The sequence below is a fragment of the Salvelinus fontinalis genome, chromosome 25, assembly GCF_029448725.1.
Source record: "Salvelinus fontinalis isolate EN_2023a chromosome 25, ASM2944872v1, whole genome shotgun sequence".
In the NCBI taxonomy this organism is placed as follows: domain Eukaryota; kingdom Metazoa; phylum Chordata; class Actinopteri; order Salmoniformes; family Salmonidae; genus Salvelinus; species Salvelinus fontinalis.
In genome coordinates, this window is record NC_074689.1 from 13,400,432 (window position 1) to 13,425,509 (window position 25,078).

A 25,078-nucleotide genomic window follows, 5' to 3' on the forward strand; every position below is an offset into this window, starting at 1 on the left:
CGACACAAATCTAGGGTTGCTACCCAAGCCGGCTGGTCGTTCGTTCTATCGGTTCAGTTGCCAGAGACGCGACCTAGTCATTCAGTTTTTTTTGTTCTGTATCTATGGACGCACTTCCAGTCGTTCGTTCTTAATGTTCCATTGCCATACTGGCTGACAACGTTCTTATCCCTTGTTTGCTAGCTAGCCAGCTACGGCTAATTTACAGTCACGTCAAACAGTGCGGACAGAATAACAGCAAAGTAGCTGCATTTGCATTTGTTTAAGCTGTTTTCTTGTAACATTTATTTGGATACATCCATAACACTGATCTAATGAGGCACGATTTCTCCTGGCATAGAAAATGTTCTCACTCGTCAGGACACTGTTGTTCAGAGGAGCTAGCCAACAACACAGCTAACGCAATAACTTCAAACTGAAGCTGGAAAGACCGCAAGCTAGCTGAACTTCAGTTCGTTTGACCTTTTTTCAAATGACATTACTTTGTATATATCCATAAAATGATGCCAGCTGATTCATGATTTTGACTGTCTGAGAAACGTTGCATGCCTGCCTGCCTGTCTCGTCCCGAATCTCGAGTTGTTCATTACTATGGGACAGCTAGAGATCGAATTTGAACATTGAAACAATGTTGCAAATGTTGGATAGAGAGACCGCAAGGTTTATCCAAATCTCTGCTGTTGAAAACTAAATGTTATTCTAAAAGAAATGTGAGATGATGTTTTATAGTGGAGATCAAATGGATAAAATGCTTGGCTGGGCCGATGAGACAGTGTATTGCGCAGTCAGACGGAACAGAGTATATAGGCATTTTAACTTCATAGATTTAGCCGGTGGTAACTTGTGGAATAGACACCGGCTGGAATGCGGTTTTAACCAATCAGCATTCAGGATGAGACCCACCCGTTTGTAAAATTAAGGGGTTTGTGATATATGGCCAATATACCATGACTAAGGGCTGTATCCAGGCAGTCTGTGATGCCTTAGAACATACATACATACATATATACATATACACTACCGTTCAAAAGTTTGGGTTCACTTAGACGTGTCCTTGTTTTTCAAAGAAAAGCTTTAAAAAAAAGTGTCCATCAAATTGATCAGAAATACAGTGTAGACATTCTTAATGTTGTAAATGACTATTGTAGCTGGAAACTGCAGATTTTTTTATGGAATATTTCACAGCTTCATTAAATAGTACCCGCAAAATACCAGTCTCAACGTCAACAGTGAGGAAGCGACTCCAGGATGTGGACCTTCTAGGCAGAGTTGCAAAGAAAAAGCCAAATCTCAGACTGGCCAATAAAAATAAAATATTAAGATGCGCAAAATAACACAGACACTGGACAGAGAAACTCTGCCTGGAAGGCCAGCATCCCGGAGTCGCCTCTTCACTGTTGACGTTCAGTCAAACTAGACACTCTAATGTACTTGTCTTCTTACTCAGTTGTGCACCGGGGCCTCCCAATCCTCTTTCTATTGTGGTCAGAGCCAGTTTGCGCTGTTCTGTGAAGGGAGTAGTACATAACGTTATACGAGATCTTCAGTTTCTTGTCAATTTCTCACATGGAATAGGCTTCATTTCTCAGAACAAGAATAGACTGACGAGTTTCAGAAGAAAGGTCTTTGTTTCTGGCCATTTTGAGCCTGTAATCGAACCCACAAATGCTGATGCTCCAGATACTAAACTAGTCTAAAGAAGGCCAGTTTTATTGCTTCTTTAAAAAGCACAACAGTTTTAAACTGTGCTAACATAATTGCCAAAATATTTTCTAATGATCAATTAGCCTTTATATAATGATACACTTGGATTAGTTTCACAACGTGCCATTGGAACACAAGAGTGATGGTTCCTGATAATGGGCCTCTGTACGCCTATGCAGATATTATATAAAAAAAATCTGCCTTTCCAGCTACAATAGTCATTTACAACATTAAAAATGTCTGCACTGTATTTCTGATCAATTTGATGTTATTTTAATGGACAAAAAATGTGCTTTTCTTTCAAAAACAATGCCATTTTTAAGTGACCTCAAACTTTTGAACGTGTGTGTGTGTATACAGTACCAGTCCAGTCAAAAGTTTGGACACACCTACTCATTCAAGGTTTTTTTTTTGTTTTTACAATTTTCAAAAAAAAATATTTTATATTTTATATTCTTCAAAGTAGCCTCCCGTTGCCTTGATTACAGCTTTGCACACTCTTGGCATTCTCTCAACCAGCTTCCCAATGAATGTTTTTCCAACAGTTTTGAAGGAGTTCCCACATATGCTGAGCACTTGTTGGCTGCTTTTCCTTCACTCTGCAGTCTAAATCATCCCAAACCATGTCAATTGGGTTGAGGTTGGGTGATTGTGGAGGCCAGGTCATCTGATGTTGCACTCCATTACTCTCCTTGGTCAAATAGCCCTTACACAGCCTGGAAGTGTGTTTTGGGTCATTGTCCTGTTGAAAAACAAATGATAGTTCAACTAAGCGCAAACCAGATGGGATGGTATATCGCTGCCAAATGCTGTGGTGGCCATGCTGGTTAAGTATGTATTGAATTCTAAAAGAAAATGAGTGTCATCAGCAAAGCACCCCTTCACCATCAAACCCTCCCCTCCATGCTTCACGGTGGGAACCACCGTCTCACAAAGACGCAGCGTTTGGAACCAAAAATCTCAAATTTGTACTCATCAGACCAAGGGACAGATTTTCCACCAGTCTAAAGTTTAAAATATATTTTGATTTGTTGATCACTTTTTTTGGTTACTACATGATTCCATATGTGTTATTTCATAGTTTTTTGTCTTCACTATTATTCTTCAATGTAGAAAATTGAACAAATAAAGAAAAACCCTTGGATGAGTAGGTGTGTCCAAACATTTGACTGGTACTGTGTAATATATATATATATCAGTTAATTGAGGTAACGTGTACATGTAGGTAGGGGTAAAGTCATTGAAACTAAACGAGGAGAGGGTGAAAAATGGGAATTTCTTGACTTTTTTTTAAAAATATATATTTATCCCATTTTTCACCCCCTCCTCGTTTAGTTTCAATGACTTTACCCCTACCTACATGTACACGTTACCTTCATTACCTCAACTAACCCGTACCCTTGCACATTGACTCGGTTTATATAGCCTTGTTATTATACTTTTATTGTGTTACTATTTTTCCTCTAGTTTATTTAGAACATTTTGGTCAGTGTAGGCCGTCATTGTAAGTATTAATTTGTTCTTAACTGACTTGCCTAGTTAAATAAATGTTATATAAAAAAATACTCCTGTTGTATTCAGCTCATGTGACAAATAAAATGTGTTTTGGTTAAAGCAGACATAGATAGCCTAGTGCATATGTCCACATGCTTCCTATGGAGTCTAAAGAGACCAGGCTAAGATATAATACCATATATGATGACAAGTTTTACGTAGATGTCATAGTTTTCCATAAGGGAAAGAAAAGATGTCAAGAAAAGAAAATGGCGCTAGGCAAGGCTATTTCTTCTGTTTGTGATTGCTGGATGGCTGAATGAGTGGACTGAAGGCATTGAAAGAGGAGTGCATCCACAGTCACTTCTAAGAAGCTGGCCCTTGTGGTGAAGTAGGGCTTAGCTAGGCTAATCTAGAGAGCTAATTGACCATGCAGTAAATCAGTCGTATATATGAGTTGGAGCTATCAGAGCAGGTGTGTAAATAATTACCTGCAGCGGTGATTGCCTCCCTGCACCAAGGCTGCAGTAGATTGGCCAGAGCAACCAACCAACCCTCACTGACAGATGGGGAAAGACAGGGCCAAAAATGCTGCTGCTGCCCAATGTTTGTCATGGTTTTTGAGAGAGGAACAAAATTACTCAGTGAATAGTTTGTTGTGATGTTACCATCGGTTACCTTGCCAAACAATATAACTTATCCCTCTCTTCATTTTGTCTGAGCTCCAGCCTGTGTTGACCTTTTCAGCGTTAATTTCAACACTGCTAGCTGGCTCTGTGGTTCAACCCACACATTCCTCCCAGGCTGTTGTCCTTCTGGAGTCAGGCAGATAATTGGCCAGCTCTCTTACATGTGTCAGCGCTTGCAAGACCCTTGTTGACTTCACACAGCACAGATGCATCCTAGTGCCCTGCCTGCCTGTGTTTGTGTATGTGGTTGCGTGTGCCGGGACCTCACACAGAGGCGTCCGCGTCCCCTGCCTGTGCAGCTGTGGCAAAACATGCCCTTTGGGGGCTCTGTGATGCAAGCTCTACCCCAAGATGATACCGTGTCACGGGTAGGATAGGTTTTCTCTCCTCCACTGTGAGCTTTGACAGATTAGACCTGTCTGTCTAATAAGCTATGTAATGTACTCCAACCAGTGGAGCTTCCAATTGTGTCAATTCTGCTGCAAATTGAATATGGCGTATGTGAATGGAGCTCCCGTGATAGTCAACATTGTCTGTTCATTGTTGAGAGCCGTTAATCCTGTGGCATCATAATGGTGAGATGTACAGTGGTTAGGCTACCCAGAGAGGTCTTGTTAAATGGCTGAGCATTGGGAGAGTCTGTGTCTGTCTGTCTCTCTGTTTCTGTCTATCTGCCTGCTTGTCTCTCGGCCTCTCTCTTTGATGAGGACAGCCTCTGCAGACCCAGTCTTTTCAAGCCTCCGTTGCTTAGTTACAGGGAGCGGAGTGGGAGGGGAGTGCCTGTGGGTCTCAGCTGGGCTTGTTGTGTAGCTTGGGGGCGAACCAACCACCCCCTCTCCCCTGCTCCCCATCCTTGAATCCCAGTCCCCTGAGCTTCAAAGGCAGGCAAGGTGCCGGATCTTTACGCCCCCCCTTCATCCTCCCACCCTCTCACATCCTCACCTGCCCTATGATCTGCTCATCTCACTAGATCTACTGTTGCCCCGATGATGACTTATTATTAATGGTGGAAATATGTTGACTTGAACCTTGGCCCATAAGGAATTTAAATCTGTTAGAGGGAATGACTCAACTCAAGAGCTGTGGAAACGATGGTTCAAACATTATCCGAAATGAGGAAGTGATTTGTCTCGCATGCATTTAGTTCGACATGCTCCACTCATTTTGTGTGTGTGCGCGTGCATGCCTGTGTAAGCTGGTCTTCTCATTGTCCCTGTTCCAATACTGTGAACCAGATTCCTCCTCATGGTTTCCTGGGACTATGAGCGGTACCTAGTGGGGCTGTAGCTACTCATCCTCATCCTGGGGTTGGCTGGAACCTGGCGGAGCATGATACCTCACTGTCACCCCTGGCTGCACTGCTTCAACTCCCGGCTAATTGCAGCCATCCATCTCCTCTAAACGATCCGTCCTCAGCACTAAAACACCAGGCTCTACAACGCTAACTAACCACATTGGTATGTATGACAAGATATATGCCACAAGGAGGGAGGAAGAATATTACGTGAATCCAGGGAAATTTAGGCCCGGTTTAGAATTGTATTTATTTTTTATTTCACCTTTATTTAACCAGGTAGGCTAGTTGAGAACAAGTTCTCATTTTCAACTGCGACCTGGCCAAGATAAAGCATAACAATTCGACACATACAACAACACAGAGTTACACATGGAATAAACAAAACATTCCGTCAATAATACAGTAGAACAAAAGAAAACAAAAAGTCTATATACAGTGAGTGCAAATGTGGTAAGATAGGGGAGTTAAGGCAATAAATAGGCCATGGTGGCGAAGTAATTACAATATAGCAATTAAACACTGGAATGGTAGATGAGATGATGAATGTGCAAGTAGAGATACTGGGGTGCAAAGGAGCAAGATAAATAAATACAGTATGGGGGATGAGGTAGGTAGATGGGCTGTTTACAGATGGGCTATGTACAGGTGCAGTGATCTGTGAGCTGCTCTGACAGCTGGTGCTTAAAGCTAGTGAGGGAGATATGAGTCTCCAGCTTCAGAGATTTTTGCAGTTCATTCCAGTCATTGGCAGCAGAGAACTGGAAGGAAAGACGACCAAAGGAGGAATTGGCTTTGGGGGTAACCAGTGAGATATACCTGCTGGAGCGCGTTCTACGAGTGGGTGCTGCTATGGTGACCAGTGAGCTGAGATAAGGCGGGGCTTTACCTAGCAGAGACTTGAAGATGACCTGTAGCCAGTGGGTTTGGCGACGAGTATGAAGCGAGGGCCAGCCAACGAGAGCGTACAGGTCATAGTGGTGGGTAGTATATGGGGCTTTGGTGACCAAACGGATGCGCTTTCATTGAGTAATTCCGATTTTTAGAAAATGGGGTTTGGTCTTGTGTGACTTGGTAACTTCTCTGCTTGTTCTGTCTCACTGGATGAGTATCTGTTGTATCCTATCCCCTGCTGTATACCCACTGACCTCTATCTGTTGGGCGTGGCTCATTTATCTTCACCAGCCTCTCGTCTTTCTGTTGCTGTACCAGACTGCCTGGTGTTTGTAACACAATAGGATAGCAGTGATTCATGTCAGAACCACACACTAAGGAAACTCTTTGATACATTTTTTTTTTAATGTTTTAATTTTTTAAGTTGGTGATGGTATAGCTGGAAAGCTGGGTAAAAACATACTAGGCTCTTTACCGCCAAGATAAATCTGTTTATTTTGTTAAGATGTGGTTTTGGTAGATAAATGGCAAGGTGTCTTCTAGTATTAGGCATGTTGTGGTTATATAAAGTATGTTAGTTACTAGTTTCCCTTATGAATGTTTTTGAATGCCTTATTAAGCGTTGTAAGGTGACATTATCTTATCAGTTGCTTCTACTACTATAGCGTCTTCCCAGGGCGAGGAGAGGATATGGCACGTTCTCTAGACAGGAAATGCCTTCCCATCTGTCCACGCTCACAGGAAGTGTGGGACAAGTGAGTGTGGCACAATGTGTCGGCTCACAGATGGCTTCTAGAACAGACCATCGGAAGCGTCCCTTCAATAGGCTAAAGACGTTGGCTCTAAGGATGTCATTAAATGGCAAGAACTGCTCATCAGCTCTGACTCACAGCTTTACATTTTTGTGTGGCTAAAATAATAAATGAATAGCACTTTTTTCTCATACTAGGATGACACTAACCTTTATCATGCATTTAGTGTGAAAACATCACCAAAGGCAGTCGGTCATTCATATTGCATGTTGGGTAAGTTTACCTATTAAGCAGCAAAATCTAAGTTTAGACATTTCTAACACATACTACCCTCATTTTTGTAAGAAAAGGGGAGATAAAATGAAAAATGTATCTCTCATGTGAGGTTGTATGACTATACTTACAACATTTGTTGATTATAAGACATGCAAACTGACATTTAATATGTAAAATTATATTATATTAATCTACACGCACAACTTTCAATACATTTTCTGAACACTGATTTACATTTGCTGTACTGCTATTCTTGTTAATTAGTTAATCTTGTCTTCCTAAAGCCTGTCTGGAGACTGTTTCAAATCTCCCTCTCTACTGTTGTATTACAAAGGTACAGGTGGTGGACAAAAAAAAACCAATCACCTGGATGAATGAAGGATAACAATATGACATTGCCCCCACCCAAAAGTGCATGAGTAGTCGCCCAATAGTCATCTTCTTGTACCTCATTTGTTAACATTTTTATCCACCACTTTATAGGTCTTCTGTCCCTGATATCCCTCAACCCTGGTCTTATTCTTCTCTCTGCATCAACGACTACTTGTTTACGCCAAACGTCTTGGAGAGAGTACAGAGGTTTCTAGTTGTTCCTAATTGTTACTAATCTTGGTAACGGCACCATGGCTAGATGCATAACTGTAGTTTTTGTGTGTTTAAAAAAATATATATTGCACTTAAATCTGAACAAAAAACATTTCTGCTCATGATCATGTTAGGGATGTTAATAAGAGCTTTCCACACCTGGATTCTGCAACATTTGCACATTTATTCTTCAAGCTCTGTAAAATCGATTGTTGATCATTGCTAGACAACCATTTACGGGTCTTGCCATAGATTTTCAAACACATTTAAGTCAAAACTGTAACTTGGCCACTCAGAAACATTCACTGTCTTCTTGGGAAGCAACTCCAGTGTAGATTTGGCCTTGTGTTTTAGGTTATTGTCCTGCTGAAAGGTGAATTCATCTCCCAGTGTCTGGTGGAAAGCAGACTGAACCAGCTTTTCCTTTAGTATTTTGCCTCTTTTCTCCATTCCATTTCATTTGGATTCTGAAAAACTCCCCAGTTCATAACGATTACAAACATACCCATAACCTGATGCAACCACCACCATGCTATAAACTATGGAGAGTGGTACTCAGACATAACACTTTGCATTCAGGACAAAAAGTTCATTGCTATTCTACATTTTTTGCAGTATTATTTTAGCGTCTTGTTGCAAACAGAATTCATGTTTTGGAATATTTTTATTCTGTACAGGCTTCCTTTTTTCACTTTTATTGACTCAAGACATTTCAGCTTATCATTTTGAATGAATTTGTAAAAAAGAAAGAAAAACATAATTCCACTTTGACATTATGGAGTATTGTGTGTAGGCCAGTGATAAAAAAAAAATCTAAATTGAATCCATTTTTAATTCTGGGTTTAACACAACAAAATGTGGATAAAGTCAAGGGGTGTGAATACTTTCAGAAGGCACCATATGTATAACAATGGAAGGTTCATTTAATAGTGAAATAAGACAAAATATATTTAAAATATGTAAGCTGTGAATACCTGAAATCTATTATCTTGTTGTAGTTTACCAAGTTATGATGATACTGTGACATGCAGGCACGACTGCTAGCATGAAAAACCTTTTCAATCTTTTCAGTTGGTAAGAAATGGTCATTAATACCCATGAAATATGTTATTATGTGTATATATCAGCACTTTAATCTCTTCATTTTACATAAAGTATGATCACTTATCTGAGAAGGTACTAAAAATATCTGGAAAATGTGTATAACACAAGTTTTTTTTTTGTAGCTTTGAAATTGACCACTAGTGGAAACTTACACAACTGTCAGTAACTTCATTATAAAACATCTGATTGGCTTAGAAAAAAAACTGTTATTGATATCACAATCAGATTAATTGGTTGAAACATTAAACAGCAGGGGGGAAATATATTTTCTCTTTGAATCCAAGATAGAAGTTGGCTTAATGGGTACCTGGGCTTAAAGGGTATGTTTATCCATTAAAATATTAAAACCTTTACAGTCAATGCCAATGCACGTGTCTGGTCTCTGTATTGGCTGTGAGCACTGTTAATACGGCCAGCCATAGTAACCACTATCAGGGCTAGAGTCCAGGCCAAGGTGCATGTGTAAACACTGACCAGGGTTGGGCGGGTGGGCTGCTGGCTTCCTGTATAAGGATTTAGTGGTCCATTGTTGACGAGACCTGCTGAGTATTGACCTTCAGGTCTGGCTGTGTGTGGTGCTGCAGCGAAGGTCAGCAGTCTCCCTTCCTCTCCCTGACCCCCTGCTGGGGCTCCATTCACTTGGCTCCAACTTAATGAGAAACCACCCCTGAAGAAGAGCAGACACACCCACGGATACTCTGTTCCCATACCAATGACTTTTTGGTTGAACACAGAATGAGACGTTGCATTTTTATTTAGAAATGGGAAAATAATTACATAACTAATATTCTGTATTTAATATTTTCTATATCTTCCCCATATTCCTCTGGGATCTCATTTGGTACTTTATCAAAATGACTCCCCTTCATTTGAATTTTGTGACTGCAGATAGAAGTTGGTGGAATAAGTATTTTTTTACATAAAGTATCCGGTCACTTTCATAAGTTTGTGCTGGTCATGTACTGTATTATCTAGGTTTGGTTTTCAGTAAATGGTGATAGTGACTGACTATTCACATTCGCAAAAAAACTTTATAGAAAGGGAATTAGATTAACAAACAACAAGTGTTACATTAATCTTTGTGACACTGGGGGCATTAACTACAGGATAAGGGTGAATGCACTGAGGGGATTTGATATTCAGTCAATGCTAGGTTCTCAGAATGATATCAAATGAATCGACTGATACTACTATTTACTCTCCTACTTGTAGTTGTATTGTATGCATTACTCACACATTCCATTAGTCTGGCGAGCAGATTTGTCTTACAGTATGTTTCTGTGATGGAACGTGGTGGCGATGCAGCGGGATGGAGTGTTACTGTTGATGTCGCTTTAGCCTGACTGTGATCATTTAGCGTTGTTGGCATTGTTAGCCGTTCTGGGTGGTCTGCACCGCGTGGGAGGAAGTCCCATTATCTCTCCCCAGTCTGCCTAGAGAAGTAGGCATAAACATTGCCTGGTTGAAGTGATGTGGGGATAATGATGGAGAACGAAGAGAGATAACCGGAGAAAGAAGTAATCACACTCCCAGAGTCAGGAGGCAGATGGTAAAGGAACAGAGGGGTGTGTGAGGTCAGTTAGCCATGTCATCTCCCAGGCTGTTAATTAAGCTCTTATTGACTCCATTTATCAGGCCTTTATTTGACATTACACTGCTTTTCCTCCTCACTGCACATTCATATAGGGGACACTTAGCATCTCTCTGTTTTAATACTGAGTTATGACCTTGTTGGTTTGGTTCACACATACAGAAATCCTGGTACTGAAATATGAATTTCTTCATGAGGGTGTTTATTGTTCTGAAACTGAGACTTAATGAATCTCAATGTGTCAGTGTTGACTTTCATCAAGTTCGGGTTCATTAAGTTCAAATATCACAAAGTAAATGTTTAAACCTACATTAATGCACAGTTTAATCACTCTTGACATTAAAGCCACTGTTACGCACGCCTCTAAAAAGAGGGAACACAACTCCCTGTTGCAACTCAACTCTCTGTGAAGCGAAAGAGGTATGGACCGTAGGTGCGAGAAAGGACGACAAAGGCAGAATTTACCGTTACTAGGATTTATTTCCTACACGGTAATATGGGGAAAAGGGGCTGGACGGAACCAAAGGAAAGAAAGTAAATATCAAAGCTCCCCCTCTCCTATCTAACCTGCCTACCCACTTAACTTAGCACCACCTGGTGCCCTAACCAAAATACAGGGGGTGGTCTGCCCAGGTCTTACCTAGTGTGCCTAGACATTGAATATACTACGGGTATATGTATGCCCTCGGGCCTCTTGCCTAAGCACTCCCAAAGTGCCTTCTCCTTCCCCCTGGGAACAAATGATACAGAACAACAAACAATTTCAATAATCAAAACAGTGTGTCCTATAACATATAACAGACATAACCAATCAGCTCCCTCAGCAACAACTTACATAGTAAATACCAAATATCTTTGAGAAACAACCAACACTTTATCACTATCAAATTCTCCCCAAAAAAAATCTCTCTAATGATTTCTCCAAAACATTCAATCTCTCTCTAACCATTTCTCTCGATCTGAACAGAACACTGGCTTTTATATCTTCAGGTGGCAATGGTGATTAGAGTCAGCTGCTTCTTGACGAGCGGGCTGGGTCAGCTCTCCAATCATCAATTAGCCTGGGGTCGACCAATCAGCTGCTTGGGGAGTTTTCAGGAATCTATCTCCTGAAACACACACACTCAAATGCAAACCAGAACACAGAAACTGGGGAACGTAACAGCCACATGAAAGAGAATATAAAGCCAGATGAATGAAATAAACTAAGCATAGTTATCTTTGTCTCTCTAGCCAAGAACACTGAGGGTCATGTTTCTTTATGAGTGGAGTTCAGTGTTTAAACCAGCTTCATGAGGAAGTCACCTGGAATGCCTTTCAATTAACAGGTGTGCCTTGTTAAAAGTTCATTTGTGGAATTTCTTTCCTTCTTAATGTGTTTGAGCGAATCAGTTGTGTTGTGACAAGGTAGGTGTGTTATACAGAAGATAGCCCTATTTGGTAAAAGACCAAGTCCATATTATGACAAGAACAGCTTAAATAAGCAAAGAGAAATGACAATCATTACTTTAAGACATGAAGATCAGTCAATCGGGAAAATGTCAAGAACTTTCAAAGTTTCTTCAAGTCCAGTCGCAAAAACCATCAAGAGTTATGATGAAACTGGCTCAAATGAGGACCGCCACAGGAAAGGAAGACCCAGAGTTACCTTTGCTGCAGAGGACAAGTTCATTAGTTATAAATGCTTCACAGAGTTCAAGTAACAGACACATCTCAGCATGAACTGTTCAGAGGAGATTGCGTGAATCAGGCCTTGATAGTCGAATTGCTGTGAAGAAACCACTACTAAAGGACACCAACAAGAAGAAAACAATTCCTTGGGCCAAGAAACACGAGCAATAGACATTAGACCAGTGGAAATCTGTCCTTTGGTCTGTTGAGTCCAGATTTGAGATTATTGGTTCCATCCGCCGTGTCTTTGTGAGACGCAGAGTAGGTGAATGGATGATCTCCGCATGTGTGGTTCCCACCGTGAAGCATGGAGGAGGAGGTGTGATGTTGTGGGGGCGCTTTGCTGGTGACACTATCTGTGATTTATTTAGAATTCAAGGCACACTTAACCAGCATGGCTACCACAGCATTCTGCAGCGATACGCCATCCCATCTGGTTTGTGCTTAATGGGACTATAATTTATTTTTCAAAAGGACAATGACCCAACACATCTCCAGGCTGTGTAAGGGCTATTTGAACAAGAAGGAGAGTGATGGACTGCTACATCAGATGACCTGGCCTCCACAATCACTCGACCTCAACCAATTGAGATGGTTTGGGATGAGTTTGACCACAGAGTGAAGGTAAAGCAGCCAAGCTCAGTGTGTGGGAATTCCTTCAAGACTGTTGGAAAAGCATGCCTTATGAATCATTCCTTTTGCTTACTGTGTGGTTCCATGTGTTATTTCATAGTTTTGATGTCTTCACTATTGTTTTACAGTGTAGAAAATAGTAAAAATAAAGAAAAACCCTTGAATGAGTAGGTGTGTCCAAACTTTTGACTGGTACTGCATATATTTACAAAACAATATATGGACGATTGGAAATGACATAACTGTTGATTTTTCTCATTCATTCAGGAAGCTAAACATCTGTGTTTTGGTTGTTGAGTGAATTAGATAATGCTCATTTCAACCATAACTGTCGTAACCATAAAGCTTTTTCAGAATATTTAGCTGGCTAACTCCTTGGTCCTACTTTGTTGCGTACCCCTCTGTAGTTCCCTCCTCTCCTCCCCCTCCCTTTGTCCCCCTCCACTGATCTCTGGCTGGAACAGTACCATAAACCATGTAATTCTCCATGACAGAACACTCTTGTTCTGTGAAACATGGCAGTAAATAATACCGTACCTTGGTGCCTTGCCACATGGTCCCGTGTGGCTCAGTTGGTAGAGCATGGTGCTTGCAACGCCAGGGTTGTGGGTTCAATTCCCACGAGGGGACCAGGGTTCAATTCCCACGGGGGGACCAGGATGAATATGTATGAACTTTCCAATTTTTAAGTCGCTCTGGATAAGAGCGTCTGCTAAATGACTTAAATGTAAATGTAAATGTAAAATGTTGAGACTCATATTTTTCACAACAGAACGTATGTCAAACAAAAAACTAAAATCGCAAAGTTTAACAAACCAGCCATCACAAGGACAACTTTTAACATTTTAAACAGCATTTTACAAAAACACATTTACTTGAAGAACAGTGCAGATGCAAAGTTTGGTAACATATTGACCGCACAAATGGCACAAACTGTAATTATTTTATCAAACTTTGCATTTACTGTTCTTCAAGTAAATGTGTTTTACATGAGGATTGTCGACCATATGCTATAAAATATTGAACAATTACGATTACAACCAAATGCTTTTTGAATTTGCTCATTCAATGAATCAGGTATCAAATGGCTAAATTAACTACTTCAAGCGAGGTATCTAAGACATGTTTATCCATAACATTGTAAAGCAGAAATTTTCCAAGTTTCAGGGGAGATCTATTGACTGCATGGGAGATATTCCTCAATTAGGCTATTCTAAGAATATATTTTAAAGGTGTCAGAATGGCATGACCAAGAGGGGAATCCCAGTGTCATATTTATTTCTCAGACTCAGAATATTGGGTGCTGGAGAGACTGTTTTACAACCAAAGTTAACATTGGTTTATCAATGCACCCGTTCATCGACCGTTGCCATTTGCGGTTATGCCGGTGGAAAGTTTTAAGGACATCGGACATGACAATTACAGTAATACATGATAATAGCTAAATAGTTAACTACTGAGAGAGCTAGCTAGGTTACACAATACAATAATGTTGAATTGGCTATCTAGTTAGCCTGTTATCATTATTTTATAGGCCTACCTGCTGTAAAGTATCTCTCGCTCTCCTCTGGCCCACTTGCACTGGAACACATGCAGTTGATGCATACATCATGACTTTTCCAGGATTTTCATGACCGTACGAAGCCTGTTTGCTGATAAAAAAATATGCTATAACTGCAAGTAAGGCACTAAGTAGCAAGGAATATCAACAAATGTGTACACGCAGATCTGCTCTTTTTGAATAGTGCTTCACAACTGGGGATGATTGAGACTGCTCTGCCTGTCAATGCAATACAATCCTACTCCGATATGCTCTGCAGAAAACAGCAATACGTCGCATCCAGAGGACACTGATCCAATTCTGATCAAAGTAATTGTTTGATATTGTGATTTCCCCCCCCCCCCCTTACTTGTCCATTAAGAAGACTCAAATCGACACTCACTGGCCAGTTTATTAGGTACACCCATCTAGTACTGGTCGGACCCACATTTGCCTCCAGAACAGCCGGAATTCTTCAGGACATTGATTCTACAAGTCGGAAACGTTCCACATGGATGTTGGTCCATGCTGATGCGATGGCATCAAGCAGTTGCTGCAGATTGGACGGCGGTAGACCACCACCACCAGCCTATACTGTTGACACCAGGCAGGATGGGGCCATGGACTCATGCCGCTTATGCCAGATCTTGACTCTGCCATCAGCATGACGCAACAGGAACTGGGATTCATCAGACCACGCAATGTTTTTCCACTCCTCAATTGTCCAGTGTTGATCGCATTTCCACTGGGGCCGCTTCTTCTTGTTTTTATCTGATAGGAGTCGAACCTGGTGTGGTCGTCTGCTATAATAGCCCATCCCGTAACAAGGATCAATGAGTTGTGCGCACTGAGATGCGGTTCTGTACACCACTGTTGTACTGCTCTGTTATTTGTCTGTTTGTGGCCAGCCATTCTCTTTCGACCTCTCTCATCAACAAGCTGTTTTCACCCACAGGACTGTCGCTGACTGGATGATTTTTGTTTGTCGCGTCATTCTCGGGAAACACTAGACACTGTCGTTGATAAAAGCCCTGGAGGAAAGCCGTTTCTGATAGACTGGATCTGGCATGCCTGGCACCGACGATCATACCACGCTCAAAGTCGCTTTGGTCACTTGTTTTGCCCATTCTAAAATTGAATCGACTAACTGAATGCCTCGATGTCTGTCTGCCTGCTTGCTTTATATAGCAAGCCACGGCCACGTGACTCACGGTCTGTAGGAGTGATCGGAGTGATCCATTTTTGTGAACAGGGTGGCCGGTGAGTGTATATTCTTCTTGTCAGACTATTATTTTTCTTGTCCCGGACAGGCAATAATGTCGAGTCCTGGAGAGTTAATCACCATCACAGGGGTCCACACACACTCAGTCGTTAGTATAAGAGATGCAACCAGAGATTTGAGACAGTCACAGCAGACTGCTGAAGTCATGGAAGAGAGAGTCAGGAGACGTGTATCTCCTTCTGTCTAAATCACTTGATTAAATGTCCCTTCTTTGTTTGCTTTTCCTCTCTTCTCGGAAGGATGACTGTGAGTGTGTGTGTTCTACTCAGCAGCAGTTTCTTATGATACATTTCAGCACAGTGATACACACTGTACGCATTTCTAAGTTTTGAAGGTTAAGTTTAGGCTTTAACTCAGAATGGTTCAGGTTTGGGATAGGCTTAAAACAAAAATTTAAAAACAATTGCAAACTATTGCTGTATTTGAACTTCCAACCTTGGGAATCAGACGCAGATGCTTACTGCTCTCACTGTTGCCCCTAGTGGCCGGTTTCCCTGTAACCTCCTGACGTCCTCAGACATAGATGGATGTCGAATGCTGACTTGTATCATGGGTGACCTGGCTGTATATCAACCAGGATTACCACTGACTGCTGAGCTACTGTGTCTCACTGAACTGGTCATACACTACCATCACACATACTGGTATTGCTAGTGTCATGCTCGGTGTAAAGTAAAGGAGACTGCTGTTACTGCTGTTATAGGGTCATTCATAAGTGAGGAATCACGTTTGGGTTTGAAAAGCCAGTGGGGATAACACAGTCCTGACTATTTGCCCAGGCCATTTAGCCAGCGGTGTCAGGGTAGGCTCTAGCCTCAAATGCTTTACCGCTTCAGGGTGAATTATCTTCAGAAATACCCGTTTAACCCCAGGCTCTCTGACTCTATCACACAAGTCCCTTACTCGTTTTCCAATGCTACCACCACCACCAGGCTCAGGAGAAATTGAACATCTTTTATCAACCAGTTCACCAGTCCAGTGAGGAAGCTCCAATGGGCCTGATAAGTGTGAGAGAGCCTCCATCAGTTCACAGCGCTAAGCTGCTCTAAAGTGGCTATTTCAACTTGGAGACGGACGAGATTTTAGTGGAGGGGCATGGTGAATATATAAAATACAGGAAAAACTTGTTTTTGACTGCACTGGGCCTTTTTAAAGTGCACTTCTTTTGAACAGGACATGTGCCATTTGTGACCCTGGTCATCCGTAATGCTCTGGTACACCTTGTCAGGCACGTTGTCAGGCACGTCCTGCAGCTATGAGGAAAACATGCTTGAAAGGATCGGTTCGAATTATCGGGTTGAGTGGAGTCAACCTTGTGACTCTATGTCCTTGTCTTTGTGCCTGTCTCTCCACACTGAAAGGTGGCGTCATGCTTATCCTGGATCACATTCATGTAATTGAATTGTCTTTATTTAGACAGGATAGTCCACCCAGTAACACTTACCACTATGTTCCAGGGAGTCCTGGGTTCCATGGAATCAATAAAAACAGACACGTCACATAAAAGTTTACTCTAAAACACACCATACACAGAAGCATATACAACATGTGCAGTAGCATACATACAAAAGCAAGCTCACATTACATCTATCTAGATTTGTGTACTGCTCTTGTCTCCTCTCCTTCTCTCCTTTCCTTCCAGATTGCAGATTACAAAGACTAGTTTCATTTGCTAACTAAGGAAAGGAGGCATACGTATAGGGTTAGTCAAGCTCAGGACCAAGTGTTACATGAAAGAAGACTACGCTCTCTACCAAGATAACAACAGAGATCCTATAATTTGTGAATAACAGGATCTCTGACACACAGTCAGAGATGCCATGGAGGTGGCGCAGCCGTCTGGTCTCTCCTGGCTGGTGTCTCTGTAGTAAATTCTTGATGAATCATTGAGTTTTCTGCTCTTTGTACTGTCTGTCTGGTGACTTGTAATGACGGACTGCCAGCCCTTGGTCTATCTGGTCCAATGTGCTACAGTGCCAGGACAGGACCAGCCTGCCAGGCAGCCTGCCAACCCACACTGCCCTCGGTGATGATGAAGGGATGGAAGGACAGCGAACGGGAGCTGTGGCCACTGTCCATGTAAGTCTGCAGCTGTTGTGCGTAATGTATAGGAGGGCTCAGACAAGGAGCAGCAGCAGGGACACTGATGTACCTCATTGATTTATCAGCTTGGCCAAGCACCCTGTGATCGTTGGGAGAGAGTATTAAGTGGTGTTTTGATGTTGTCATTCTCTCAACACCGGTGCCCAATAAGACCCTTGGCTCACTGAGAAATGGCCCGTAAATCCAATGTGTTTGTTGGATGCTTGATTAATTTGAAGAAACGTTTGTTGGCAGCGGAAGTGGATGGAAGTTGAGCTGCACAGAAGCAGAACTGAAGGATTATGGGAGTACAGGGTGTGTGCGTGTACAATACAGTCTCACTGGGTATGATTATTTGCACACAAAATGCAATTATTGTGGATAGTCAGATTAATATTACAGTTTGATTAAGACCTTCACATGCTTTGAAAGAAGAATGATTTCCCTAATAATCATTTTAGGATACTACAGGGGTCTCTTTTACAGCTTAAACTTGTTTTAAACCCTAAGAAAACAAATGTCATGTTTTTTTCTAGGTCTAAACTCCCAGTTAGAAACACGTTTGTAATCACTAGCTTGGATGGTACTCAAATCAATAAGGTCTCTGCATATAAATACTTAGGGGTATGGTTAGATGATAGGCTTTGTTTTAAAAAACATGTTACTGAATTGGGAAAAAAGCTCAAATTCAAGATAGGATTCCTTTACAGAAACAGGGCTTGTCTGTCCTCTGTAAATAGGAAAAAAATTGTGCAGGCTACTTTTATGTCCGTTTTAGATTATGGTGATATTATCTATATGCATGCATCGGCAAACACATTAAAACCACTGGATGCTATTTACCATTGTGCACTCAGGTTTATCACGGGTGATAGTTACAGAACTCATCACTGTATCCTATATCAACATGTGGGTTGGGTCTCTCTATCTGTGAGGCGAGAGCAACATGCTCTCTTGTTTATTTATAAAGCACTTCTTTTAAAACTACCTCCATATATATCATCATTAATTTCCACAAGATTAATATCATCATTAATTTCCACAAGTACTAATTTTAAAACCAGATCACAGATGTGGATTACATTAGACTCCTGCGGTCTCCACAGAGTTGGGTAGGACTGCCTTCAGTTCCTTTGCACCTTATTTATGGAACAAACTGCAGATCCAACTTAAGTTAGACACTCTGGTGTCCCTTGCCCATTTTAAAATGTTTATGGAGGATCAATATGATGTTGTCTGTGATTGTTTCTGTTGAATTGTGTATGTTTTGAAATGTTCTTGTCTTTATGTCTAAAACTGTACATGTCAACATGTTTACACAGGGCACAGCCGTAAAAGAGATCTAGGTCTCAGTCTGTTTTCCCTGTTAAAATAAAGATTTAAAAAAATGTTTAAAAAAAAAGAATCCTGTTTTACATGGCCACATCTGAAATCAGGCTACTTGATGGGACTTTGATAAATGCAGAACATCTCAAATAAAAATAAGAGTTCTACCACTGCGACCATGTTATTTTTGGGAAGCCTATTGATTCCGAGTTCAGACATATAGTGCATTCGGAAAGTATTCAGAGCCCTTGACTTTTTCCACATTTTGTTACATTACTGCCTTATTCTAAAATGGATGAAATTAAACAAAATCCTCATCAATATACACATAATACCCCATTATGACAAAGCAAAAACAGGGTTTTAGAAATGTTTGCAAATTTATAACAAATTAAAAACAGAAATATCTTATTTACATAAGTATTCAAACCCTTTGCTATGAGACTCGAAATTGAACTCGGGTGCATCCTGTTACCATTGATCATCCTTGAGATGTTTCTACAACCTGATTGTGGTAAATTCAATTGATTGGACATTATTTGGAAAGGCACACACCTGTCTATATAAGGTCCCACAGTTGACAGTGTATGTCAGAGCACACCTGTCTATATAAGGAATTGTCTGTAGACAGGATTGCGTCAAGGCAAAGATCTGGGGAAGGGTAGCAAAACATTTCTGCAGCATTGAAGGTCCTCAAGAACACAGTGGCCTCCATTATTCTTAAATGGAAGAATTTTGGAACCACCAAGACTCTTCCTATAGCTTGCCACCCGGCCAAGCTGAGCAGTCGGGGGAGAAGGGCCTTGGTCAGGGAGGTGATCAAGAACCCGATGGTCACTCTGACAGAGCTCCAGAGTTCCTCTGTTGAGATGGGAGAACCTTCCAGAAAGACAACCATCTCTGCAGCACTCCACCAATCAGGCCTTTATGGTAGAGAGGCCAGACGGAAGACACTCCTCAGTTAAAGGCACATGACAGCCCGCTTGGAGTTTGCCAAAAGGCAGCTAAAGGACTCAGACCATGAGAAACAAAATTCTCTGGTCTGATGAAACCAAGATTTAACTCTTTGGCCTGAATGCCAAGCGTCACGTCTGGAGGAAACATGGCACCATCCCTATGGTGAAGCATGGTGGTGGCAGTATCATGCTGTGAGGATGTTTTTCAGCGGCAGGGACTGGAAGACTAGTCAGGATTGAGGGAAAGCTGAACGGAGCAAAGTACAGAGAGATCTTACAGAGAGATCTTTGATGAAAACCTGCTCCAGAGCGCTCAGGATCTTAGACGGGGGCGAAGGTTAACCTTCCTACAGAACAACAATCTTAAGCACACAGCCAAGACAACACAGGAGTGGCTTCGGGACAAGTCTCTGAATGTCCTTGAGTGGCCTAGCCAGAGCCCGGACTTGAACCCGATGGAACATCTCTGGAGAGACCTGAAAAAAACTGTGCAGCCACGCTCCCCATCCATCCTTACGGAGCTTGAGAGGATCTGGAGAGAAGAATGGGAGAAAATCCCCAAATACAGGTGCGCCAAGCTTATAGCGTCAAACCCAAGAAGACTCGAGGCTGTAATCGCTGCCGAAGGTGCTTCAACAAAGTACTGAGTAAAGGGTCTGAATATATAAATGTGATTAAAAAAATTATTAATTTGCAAAGAAATGTTTAAAAAAATGTTGCTTCATCATTGTGGGGTATTGTGTGTAGATTGATGAGGGGGAAAGAATAATTTAATACATTTTAGAATAAGGCTGTAACGTAACAAAATGTGGAAAAATTATTTAAGTCTAAATGCTTTCCGGATGCACTGTATATAAAGTTTTTATATGAAAATGTCTTCAAAGATGCATACTTTCAGTTGTCCCGAACTCACTTCACTGGCGCTAAAGAGGGAGGCTTGCTCGGCTGGTGTTAGTACATGCACAGATCAAATACACATCGGTAACTCCGATTTAAGGTCTTTCTTTACATGTCCTAATAATTTGAAAGATGCTGTTTTTTAATCGGCGTATGCTTACTTCGATTATGACCGTACCAATTAAGATCAGCAGAGTAAGGTGTTTACATGACTAATGCCATACTCGGCCTACTCCCATAATCAGTTTAATATCGAATTATTAGTGTGCATGTAAACATACTCATTGATTTACCTCATTTCGGTAGCGCAAGACAACTCCTCCTTTTGTCATAACTCTAAAACAATAGAGCTGTTTAGTTTTGTGTAGCAGACCCCGGTGTGACTTCCTGTCCAGTTTCCTGAAACACAGGAAGTTAGAAGGGTAGAAGCGTGGACGTGCACCACTGTACAGGCTGAGAGGAAGAGGGACACTCCTAAGAAAACCCTAAATCAAAGGGTACGGAGACAACCATATTGTGTGTGTGTGTGTGTGTGTGTGTGTGTGTGTGTGTGTGTGTGTGTGTGTGTGTGTGTGTGTGTGTGTGTGTGTGTGTGTGTGTGTGTGTGTGTGTGTGTGTGTGTGTGTGTGTGTGTGTGTGTGTGTGTGTGTGTGTGTGTGTGTGTGTGTGTGTGTGTGTGCCTGCTCATTCGTGTGTGCCTGTATTTAACACTAACTTTTCATTGAGTAGAGTTGTGAAATACGGATCAGACTGTTACAGTACACATTGGACTAATGAACCTTGTTTTCGTTTTCTGGCTCCTTCCCACACCGTTGAATAAAAGATGGGGTAGTTTATCATCACCTAGTTCTCCTCCTCCTTGGAGTGCTGCCTGCGCCGTACGTAGGTCACTGGAGTGTATGGAGGGAGCTCGCTGTATCTCCTTTGAGCTTTAAGTGCCTCTTACACACAAAAGACTGCAGTTCAAAAGAGTTGGAGCGCAATAGTAGCTGCTCCACTCAGATGACCTCGTATCGGAGTTATTTTCCCCAGCTAAACTAGGTCTCCTCATATCACTATCATGTGATCCATCAGTTCATTTGTAAAGCAATAGCTCATATCCATATCAAGTCACAACTCCCACTCTGTTAAGACCGGCATAGAGCGCCATCTGATGTATGTGTGCTCTGGTAAGACAGCAGTATTATGCCAGGGCTGAAGAAAGAAAGCAGGACATCTCGACCTACCATGACTCATATTTCTAAGGCTTTGGGTCTGTAGGCGGGCGCTTGAGCCCTGTCTTCCACTCCTCTTTCCCACTCTCTCCTCTCATCTATCACCTCTGTTGAGGAGCTGTTCTTCGGGCAGTGGCTCTCCTCTCCTCTCTGCTGCAGCTGGTGGTATGGCTGGGTGTAGCCCCTATCTGGCCTTTCCTGCCGGGATGACATTATGCTTGGATCCCTGTGGCTGCTGACAGGGTCAGGACCCAGGGCCTGGACTAGGGCCAGAGACAGGGGGGCTGGGTAGTGGATGTCAGGACTGACAGCGGTCCCCTGGGTGGGATCCTGGCCCAGAGCCAGAGACAGGGGGGCTGGGTAGTGGATGTCAGGACTGACAGCGGTCCCCTGGGTGGGATCCTGGCCCAGAGCCAGAGACAGGGGGGCTGGGTAGTGGATGTCAGGACTGACAGCGGTCCCCTGGGTGGGATCCTGGCCCAGAGCCAGAGACAGGGGGACTGGGTAGTGGATGTCAGGACTGACAGCGGTCCCCTGGGTGGGATCCTGGCCCAGAGACAGAGACAGGGGGGCTGGGTAGTGGATGTCAGGACTGACAGCGGTCCCCTGGGTGGGATCCTGGCCCAGAGACAGAGACAGGGGGGCTGGGTAGTGGATGTCAGGACTGACAGCGGTCCCCTGGGTGGGATCCTGGCCCAGAGCCAGAGACAGGGGGGCTGGGTAGTGGATGTCAGGACTGACAGCGGTCCCCTGGGTGGGATCCTGGCCCAGAGACAGAAACAGGGGGACTGGATGTCAAGCCTGAGGCAGTTAAAGTAATACAGTTATCTGCTACTGCACTAATATAAGTTGTCTTGGTAAGATGTCAAGTCAATGCATTCTTATGGTAAGAGATATCTAGGTAACGTCATTTTTTCTTTTGCAGTGTAAATAATATGTTAATTTTTATTGCCTGGCTCCATGGTAACTTCCGCAATATTCCATAATGTATGCTGATGGGCCTGTTATCAAGTTAACACCCAGTGTGTAAAAGCATCACATAAAAACAGGCAATTGATCAAATAAGACGTTTTCATTGCCGTACCAGTCTGCCTCAATCTCCGGCCAAACCACTGCTCCTCAGCGTTACTCCTCCAGTCTGCCGGCCAAACCACTGCTCCTCAGCGTTACTCCTCCAGTCTGCCGGCCAAACCACTGCTCCTCAGCGTTACTCCTCCAGTCTGCCGGCCAAACCACTGCTCCTCAGCGTTACTCCTCCAGTCTGCCGGCCAAACCACTGCTCCTCAGCGTTACTCCTCCAGTCTGCCGGCCAAACCACTGCTCCTCAGCGTTACTCCTCCAGTCTGCCGGCCAAACCACTGCTCCTCAGCGTTACTCCTCCAGTCTGCCGGCCAAACCACTGCTCCTCAGCGTTACTCCTCCAGTCTGCCGGCCAAACCACTGCTCCTCAGCGTTACTCCTCCAGTCTGCCGGCCAAACCACTGCTCCTCAGCGTTACTCCTCCAGTCTGCCGGCCAAACCACTGCTCCTCAGCGTTACTCCTCCAGTCTGCCGGCCAAACCACTGCTCCTCAGCGTTACTCCTCCAGTCTGCCGGCCAAACCACTGCTCCTCAGCGTTACTCCTCCAGTCTGCCGGCCAAACCACTGCTCCTCAGCGTTACTCCTCCAGTCTGCCGGCCAAACCACTGCTCCTCAGCGTTACTCCTCCAGTCTGCCGGCCAAACCACTGCTCCTCAGCGTTACTCCTCCAGTCTGCCGGCCAAACCACTGCTCCTCAGCGTTACTCCTCCAGTCTGCCGGCCAAACCACTGCTCCTCAGCGTTACTCCTCCAGTCTGCCGGCCAAACCACTGCTCCTCAGCGTTACTCCTCCAGTCTGCCGGCCAAACCACTGCTCCTCAGCGTTACTCCTCCAGTCTGCCGGCCAAACCACTGCTCCTCAGCGTTACTCCTCCAGTCTGCCGGCCAAACCACTGCTCCTCAGCGTTACTCCTCCAGTCTGCCGGCCAAACCACTGCTCCTCAGCGTTACTCCTCCAGTCTGCCGGCCAAACCACTGCTCCTCAGCGTTACTCCTCCAGTCTGCCGGCCAAACCACTGCTCCTCAGCGTTACTCCTCCAGTCTGCCGGCCAAACCACTGCTCCTCAGCGTTACTCCTCCAGTCTGCCGGCCAAACCACTGCTCCTCAGCGTTACTCCTCCAGTCTGCCGGCCAAACCACTGCTCCTCAGCGTTACTCCTCCAGTCTGCCGGCCAAACCACTGCTCCTCAGCGTTACTCCTCCAGTCTGCCGGCCAAACCACTGCTCCTCAGCGTTACTCCTCCAGTCTGCCGGCCAAACCACTGCTCCTCAGCGTTACTCCTCCAGTCTGCCGGCCAAACCACTGCTCCTCAGCGTTACTCCACCAGTCTGCCGGCCAAACCACTGCTCCTCAGCGTTACTCCTCCAGTCTGCCGGCCAAACCACTGCTCCTCAGCGTTACTCCTCCAGTCTGCCGGCCAAACCACTGCTCCTCAGCGTTACTCCTCCAGTCTGCCGGCCAAACCACTGCTCCTCAGCGTTACTCCTCCAGTCTGCCGGCCAAACCACTGCTCCTCAGCGTTACTCCTCCAGTCTGCCGGCCAAACCACTGCTCCTCAGCGTTACTCCTCCAGTCTGCCGGCCAAACCACTGCTCCTCAGCGTTACTCCTCCAGTCTGCCGGCCAAACCACTGCTCCTCAGCGTTACTCCTCCAGTCTGCCGGCCAAACCACTGCTCCTCAGCGTTACTCCACCAGTCTGCCGGCCAAACCACTGCTCCTCAGCGTTACTCCTCCAGTCTGCCGGCCAAACCACTGCTCCTCAGCGTTACTCCTCCAGTCTGCCGGCCAAACCACTGCTCCTCAGCGTTACTCCTCCAGTCTGCCGGCCAAACCACTGCTCCTCAGCGTTACTCCTCCAGTCTGCCGGCCAAACCACTGCTCCTCAGCGTTACTCCTCCAGTCTGCCGGCCAAACCACTGCTCCTCAGCGTTACTCCTCCAGTCTGCCGGCCAAACCACTGCTCCTCAGCGTTACTCCTCCAGTCTGCCGGCCAAACCACTGCTCCTCAGCGT

The 25,078-nt window shown here is 43.8% G+C and overlaps 1 protein-coding gene across 6 annotated transcripts in view; it reads left to right on the top strand.

Annotated features, from left to right (window-relative positions):
• The window catches only part of ccny (cyclin Y), a 79,572-nt gene that overhangs the window by 32,523 nt on the left and 21,971 nt on the right, over window positions 1-25,078 (top strand). For 2 of the 6 annotated variants that reach the window (XM_055881320.1, XM_055881321.1), the window contains exon 2: window positions 17,453-17,588. The exons of the other annotated variants lie outside the window; for them this stretch is intronic. The gene's annotated coding sequence lies outside the window, so the exon portion shown is untranslated. The remainder of the gene's footprint in view (window positions 1-17,452; window positions 17,589-25,078) is intronic. 6 annotated transcript variants of the gene reach the window in all.